At 37.3% G+C, this 7,811-nt stretch overlaps 1 pseudogene across 1 annotated transcript; it reads right to left on the bottom strand.

The window, feature by feature from the left end:
* Window positions 1–2,609: 2,609 nt before the first annotated feature.
* Window positions 2,610–6,568, bottom strand: LOC101723984 (signal transducing adapter molecule 2 pseudogene; annotated as a pseudogene). Its single transcript, XR_015442386.1, has one exon. The product of XR_015442386.1 is annotated as a signal transducing adapter molecule 2 pseudogene (transcript).
* Between the last annotated feature and the right edge of the window lie 1,243 nt (window positions 6,569–7,811).

Raw genomic sequence — 7,811 nt, 5'->3', positions numbered from 1 at the left:
TCCTTTTGTTGCCAGTTCAGTGGGCCCAGGTATTTGAGTATCAGAGTGTTCCATCTCATTTCCCTTTGGGGTTGCTGTAGGTGTTGTGGAAGTCTGGTTTTGAGACTTCTTTACGTGTTTTCTCAATTTGACTGGGGGAGGGGGCAGGGGCGGTGCTGTTGGTGTCCGTGCGGCTCACCTTCTCTGAAATGGGTGACGTGGGCCAGGGGCCGGGTGTGGTGGTAGGGATGGTGACCTGAAAGCACCTTCCTCTGGGACGGGAGCAGTGGGACGTTTGGCGGCTCAGAAGACCCTTCCTCTGGACCAGGAGCAGTGGGACAGTGGCTCAGAAGCCCCTTCCTCTGGGCAGGAATTCTTTAAATGCTGAAAATTTGATTAGCTCCAGTACAGTGGTCTGGTGGTCTGGTGTCCTTTGCATCTTTGTAGTGTGGAACCAGGTGGCTGTACCGAGAAGAGGCCAAAGGAGCTGGCGGGGGGGGGGGTTCCATTGAATTGCTGCCAGGAGTCGAGCTGATTCCATGTTTTCAGCATGACTGGCAACCTCGGGACCACGTCCGCAGACCTGCTTGTCTGCATCGGGCTGATTCAGTGTTTTCTGCGCGACTCAAGAACATCATTTTAAATGAAGTAGGACAGACTCAGAAAGACAAATATCACATGATGTCTTTAATATATGGAATCTTTTTTCACATGGGAAGTTTCCACGGACAGAGAGATAGAGGAATAGAAAGTTAGAGAGAATGTACTTAGAAGGGAGACTTAGAAAGAGAAGGGAATAAGGGGCAGGTTGATGGAATGAAAAGGTAGATAATGGGGTGAAAATGATCAAAGTAAGTTGTATGCATGCTATTCTGTATAATTAATATGCATTAAAAAGGAAAAAGTACATGTGATATGATTCTTCACATACAAAGTCAAAGTAAAACAAAACTAATATTTGTTGATAGAAATAGGAAAAGTGGTTTCCTCCAGTGCATGAGGAGTGATGGGTTGAGTAATGAAGACTTGGAAAAAGAAACATAAATGTTTTTCATCTTGACTAAGTTTTGAGTCACATGGTTGTATTTCTACACCTAGGGCTTTACATGACTCTCTTTAAAACAAGAGAGACTGCCATCTGATGGTGCAGTGGTAAGCAACAACACAACAGCCTCTCCCAAGATTCAGAATCCAGACAATGGAAAATAACAACTTGGAGAAGCAAAGGAGGAAGGTGGATCCCCAGGACCCAGGAAGGATCTGACAGGAAATTTGAAGCCTAGAGAGAAACTTAAGAGGCAGAAGACAACTCGGAAAAGGGAAGACACAATCTGTATTTTCTCCTCAGCTTCCGGCTGTTGGTTCAAAGACCAAATTTGTAGAGACAAAGTAAAAGCGGGCACCCCAGAGCCTTTCAGGAAGAAACACAGCAGTGGAACAGACTAGCAAATGCTTTCTGCTGCAACAGCTGGTGAGTGACACCAGTCTGAGTGCCTGAAATATCCTCTGCAGGGAGTCATTGGACACGATTTCAGGGAGCAGTCAACTGAACTCAGGACTCAGAGCAGCTCTGGGTTGTCTTCATTTCAGGGCTCCAGTGTTATGCTCCTACAGTGACTGGGTGAAGGACAGGCACTGGACATAATCATGGACAGGGAGCCATGGTCAGGCCAGCAATAGAGCACCAGAGGGATTAAAGCTAAAGGATTCTGGGCCCACCCCCATAACTAGAGGCCAGGTTCAACCTAAATCTGGATTGGAATGTCACAGAATTTGCACCTTCACCCTTCTTCTACTGCCTGCTGGTGACCACATACATCATGGATCTGGGACCTGATTGCCTTCTTTATCTACCAGTATGAGCAGAGACACATCTTGAATTGGACACTGCCCAAAAACTGTAGATCCAGGAAGAAAATTACACTTTTGACATTACTGAGAAATTTCTAGTTTGTTTTTGTGTTTGTTTATCTTTTTGTTTTTCTTCTTGATTTTGTGAATGTCTGAGTTGTGTTTAGTTGTTTGGTTTGGTTTGTTTTTTTTTTTTTTCATTTTTCCTCCCCACCTTTGTTTTTTGCAAATTTCCCAGTGATTGGGATATCTCCTTTTGTCCTTCTGCATTGCTTCTTATCACTTTTTCTTTTTTTTATTATTTATAATTTATTACTTTTAAAAATAACTTCAGTATTCTCATCATAATGACAATTCAATAAATCCTCACCTAGAACTCAGGAGTGTTAACATTATAGTTTTTACTAAGAAACAGTTTTGTAAAAATTCTTAAACCATTGTATTTTTTGCAGTTCTGGGGATCAACTGTACAGCCTTAAGCATGCTGAGAGCACATGCTCTACTACTACTACTAAGCTACATCCCCAGCTCAACCATATATTTTTTAAACATTCACAATTTTTTAAAATTCAGAAGGTAAAATTTAATAACTACTTTCAATGTACAGTAAAATTTATTACACAGTTAAATACCAGCTACTTGAACAGAGTAAGATAACAATGTATCTGCAAATAAGTTCAAATCCTAAATGAAAAATATTATAATTAATGATTGGGTAGTTTGTAAATAAATCACCAAATTAAGAGACAATCTTGACGGGCTATACATTTTTCCAAACAATACAAACATATTCCAGTTCATATATTTTAACACCCAGGGGTATTTGCCATATTATAAAATTAGTTCTATTATAAATTTTCAGGAATTCTTTCTAATGTACCAAGAAAAAGCAGAAGTTATTTTTTAAAATTTTTTGATATAGAACAGTATGAAGCCAATATAGATATTTTAAATTAGACCATTCCTTTGGCAGAGAACATGTAAATATAAACATCTTAAAATAAATACTATCCATAAGATCACAGGAAAAAAAAGAACCACCTTGTATTTCTTAACACTTAAAAAAGATCAACAGAAATTTAGCATCATTTTTATACTAGCAATAATCACTGACACAAATTCCTCATAAATGGGAAGAAATAAAGTTCTTTTTAAGAGGAAACTTCTGCATGTATAAAATTTCAGATAAATGCCAATATACCCTATTTAAATATGTGTTATGTTTTATGATTCCAAAACGATGTTACCTGAACTTAATTGGCTGATCCCAATTTAGTGGATATTTATGCTGAACTACAATTCAGATGACAATTAAACAAAACTTATTTACACAAACATTAAAATAAATTGACTAAGTACAGTTTAGAAGAAAATGTAAGATTCTGCATATGAATGCAAATATTATTATTAAGAGCAGCTCTGGATTTTTTTTCTTTTCTTTAAGAATAGCTTTGTTTCCAATAAAGTTAAGGTACCATTTAAAAAAGTTTTTAAAGTATATAATAACTGAATTTACCTGAAAGGAAAATACTGGATGATAAACAGACCACAAGTCATTAAAGATTAAAATTTTCTTTTCAGTTATTTGTATCTGAAACAAGATAATGACAGACACTAAGCTTTCAAATTTTGTTCGAGAATAAAGTTTCTTTGAAAAAGGAACATACTTGTAATAAAATTTCTGTAAATAGACAAATGACAAAATTCGCTGAATTATTTTCAAATGGACTTTGTAGAAAGATTAAATACTTCAAAAAAAGAAGTTTTGTATCCATGAAAAGACTTTTTAAAAAAATTAAACATGTCCAGTATTTTTCCCAGTTTAAATATGTATCTATAACCATACATATCTGTATTTTCTAATTTGTATTGTGCAAATTTATTCAATACAAAACAATCCATATTGATTGATTACCAACTCCTACAGTATGTGAAATTCCAAAGGCTCAGAATTACTTCTGAAAGGAATGAAAACTTTTTTCAACAGCTTAAGATGATAGCTTAGCAATGGTATCAGAATCACTTCTTTAAAAAAATACACATTAATAAAAACACATTTATCACCCATGCGTGGTTTATATCACACCAAATTATTAGGAATGTCTGATATCATCCATAAAAAGGAACTACAGCAGCGATGCATACCACACTGCAGGAAGGAACACAAATGGACCATATCTTCATTAGACAATGGCCAAAGTCACTTGAAAAGGTCATTAGTGGTAATTCCAAATACCAGGGATGCTTGCAGGAAAAGAAATAATTTCCCCTGGGATTGGAAATGTTTTGTGAATATTCCTTGGCCCGCTACTGGCATGACTGTTTAAGGGACAGGCTAAATGCTTTACTACACATCTGCATTTACATGGTTTTCACTGTTAATAAGAGAAAACATTTTTGTTCCTTCCAAATTGCTCTTGCTTCTGTAGCCAATTATATGCTAATTGTTATTCAACATAACACTGACAGAAAAACTGACAGTACTGCAAACACAACTGCAATTTAAGGAGCCAAAACGAAATACTTTGGCAAGCTAAATGCTCACACAAAAAGATGTTTGTCTTTTAAAATAATAGTGTGTGGGAAACCCTGACAAAAATATACACACACAAAAATATTTAAAGGTCTCTGGTGCTCTTATCCTGACATAGTAGAGGGAAACAATGGTTTATTTAAAGCAAAAAGTTTACACTTCTATCCCATACTGTTTAGTGTCATAAGGCTATTTACTGGGTGTCCAGATTTATGTAAAGACATTTGAAAATACAACAAAACAACCAGAAGGACCTTTAAGCTGCCTCTGATCAAAAAACTGACTTCAAACGCACTGGACTGAAGGGAAAAAAAAACCCCTTTCATGGTCTTTAGAGTAAGATTTTGTGCTCTATTTATTCATGGTCCTTTTGAGTTGAAAGGAAAGAAGTTTTAATATTTCCAGGCATACTTATGAAGGCTTTCAATAAAATGCTTTGACTTTAAAGGAGAGGCTGCTGATGGTAATTTGTTTGTTGCTGTGCAACGGAGGGAGCTGGAACTGCCACCAGAAAGCCCGCCAGTTGTAAACTGCAAGTAGTGTTCTGGTAAACTGACATATCCACGGACATCCCCATCTGCTGTGTGAAAGCAGTTGTACCAGTAGCTGATGGAAAGTTAGAGTTCTGGTTCATGTAAGGATTGGACACAGTGTCTTGTCCGGTGCTTAAATATGGAGTTTGTGCAGGCTGTGTTGTTACTGAGGAATTCATGTTTGGAGGCAGAGACCACAATGAACTAATATGATCTGGTCCTAGGATGTAACTTTGGGTAGCAGTTATTTGGTGAAGACTTTGACCCATGTAGTTTCCACCATGTGATTGAATTGGGTATGTCTGCAATGGAGCCCCAGATGATGTAGAGGGGTAATGTGCTGAAGGGTGGAGCTTCGAGTAGACTGAATATACTGGTGCTTCATTCACCAGTTTGTTATACAGTTCCAGAGCTTCCAAGACTTTTATATTCAATTCAGATAATTCAGAATGCTTCCTGTCAGTCTCTTCAAGTTTTTCATCTATCAGTGGACCCATTTGTTGGCAGATATCTTCCAAATCCAAGAGTTCTTGGGAATCTGGTTTTGAATCAGCTGGATCTATACTCTGGAGCATCTGTAGGGCTCTATCCATCTTATCCTCATCTATATAAACAGGCTCAGGTTCTGATTTCTTAATTTCCTCCACATCATCATCAATTACATTCAATTTGTCCACAGCTGCTGCTTCAGACTCTGTGTTTAAATTAGTTGTCACAAAATTAGATGAGAAGAGTCCTATTCCTCTGTGATTTTCTCCTTTCCACCAATTGGCATCACTGTCATCCAAAACAATATAATTTCACCATGTTTAAAGGTGAGTTCATTGTCCTCAATGGCTTCAAAATCGTATATGGCTCTCACTTTTCGTGCAACCCTATTGTTTAACTGAATTTCTGCAGATGGATATAAAGATTTTGTCTCTGTGCACTGCTGTTTCTGTTCTTGCAATGATAATTCGATAGCTTTAGCTATGTCTTTGTCTTCTTTGTTTTTGTTCAATGATATTCCATTCTTGGCAGCAGCAGAGACAGTCTGAGAATTCGCTGGAGGAAAAGTAACTCTTTCTTCTTTCATTGATTTAATAGCAGATATTAGACTAAATTGAGGGTCCTTGTGAAATTCTTCTGACCATTCCACCATTAAAGATTTCAGTTTTTCACATACTTTAGGATGAGCCTTATTTTTTATCACAGCACGTACTTCTGTTGCAAAATTACAGGAACATACTTCTAAATGAAATATCTTTCCACAGTTAGCCACACAAGCCCCAAGAAGAGTTAATGCTTGCAGAGCAACACGAGGAACCTTATGATTTACCCTTTTCATTATGGCTTTTAGGCAATCTTTTGCTCCATTAGGAGTGCTTCCAACTTTGTCACATATGTCCATAATAAGACTCCAATCTTCTGTGGTATTGTATTCATTTGTAGCTTTTTAAAATCCAATCACAGAAGGGCATAGTGGCACATGCCTGTAGTCCCAGCACTCTGGAGGGTAAGGTAGGAAGACTGTCATGAGTTCAAGGTCAGCCTGGGCTACATAGTGAGATCCTACGTCCTGCTCGAAGGGGTTGGCGGCGAATAGAGACATCTCGCCGGCGCCCGAACACCAGTCGTTGCGGTCTGGCCAACACTTGGCAGCCGCCCCCGCTGGGTGACCCGCCACGGCTTCCTAGACCCTTATCACTTTTTCTTACTCCTTTTTAAAAGTTTTTTTCTCTTCTCCCTTTCACTATTTATTTTATTTTCTATATAATTTCTTTTTTCTTCCTCTTTTGTTTTCATCTTCTATTTCTCAGCAGGTTTTCTCTAACCTTTACCTAATTATATAAACATCCTTCATCTTTTCAATAAGATCCTTTGTACTACTTCTTTCTCTTTGTTCTTATATCATCGAGTTTGAAGTTTCAAAGTTCTCTTGCATTGCCCCATTCACAAGCCCTATATCTTTAATAATATAACCATAAAGATTTGTTATCTTATGATAGTTAACTCTGTAAAATTACTGTTGAATTCTTGCCTATCATGAGTGGAGTTATAGCTGTCCCATTTTGTACATATTAGCTTTAAGTCAATACATAGTTTGTCTTAATGTTTACACCAAATTTGTGAATTTCATCTCTAGGATTAATGATTATACACAATGCTCATGTCTGATTTTTCTTGAGCAATATTACTGTAGTTGATTGATAGATATTAACACAGTCATATAATTGTCACTATTCCTCTGTCACTATTTCACTCAGATTAGCTTTGTGACATTAACAATGTTAGAGTATGTACTCAGAGAACATGGTTGCTGGGTTAACTACACTGCATCCTCCTCTCTCAAATTAACCAAGGTAGGCAGTCAGACCTTGGGGGTACAGCAAAGGACTGTAGTTAGTCATACCCAAAATACATTACTAAAAATTAACTAAAGAGATCTCTATACTAGCACTAAAGTCCTTAGACTATAAGCATCCAAAAGCCTCAGCAAAAAATAAAACCAGCAAACAAACAAAAACAATAGAAACATGGGAAGAAAAGGCAACAGAATGCCTCTCAATACAGCCAACCCTCCAGAAGCCAAACCTGTGGGTACAGAATGACAGAATATCATAAGCCACAAAACAGTTCAAATGGTTGAAAGGATCGACATAGGAGGTTAGAAAACAGCTCAAAGAGGTGCTCAGTGGGATCAGAAAAGATATAAGTAAACAGATAATGGAAGTAATAACCAAAAAGATGCAGGAGCTTTCAGAAGACACTAAGCTAGATGAGGTAAACAAAATGATACAAAGTATGAATGACCATTTTACCAAAGAGTTAGAGTCCATGAAAATGATTCAGTCAGAATTATAGGAGATTGAAAATCACGTTTAAAGTATGGGCAGTAGAAATGAACACTGTGAAGACAGAGTTTTCAAACTACC

Source organism: Heterocephalus glaber, unplaced genomic scaffold (assembly GCF_053883595.1).
Source record: "Heterocephalus glaber isolate CG9 unplaced genomic scaffold, H.glaber_assembly_v1.0 deba00001545, whole genome shotgun sequence".
Lineage (NCBI taxonomy): Eukaryota > Metazoa > Chordata > Mammalia > Rodentia > Bathyergidae > Heterocephalus > Heterocephalus glaber.
Note: the sequence above shows the minus strand (reverse complement) of the source record. Positions and strands in the feature narration are given on the sequence as shown.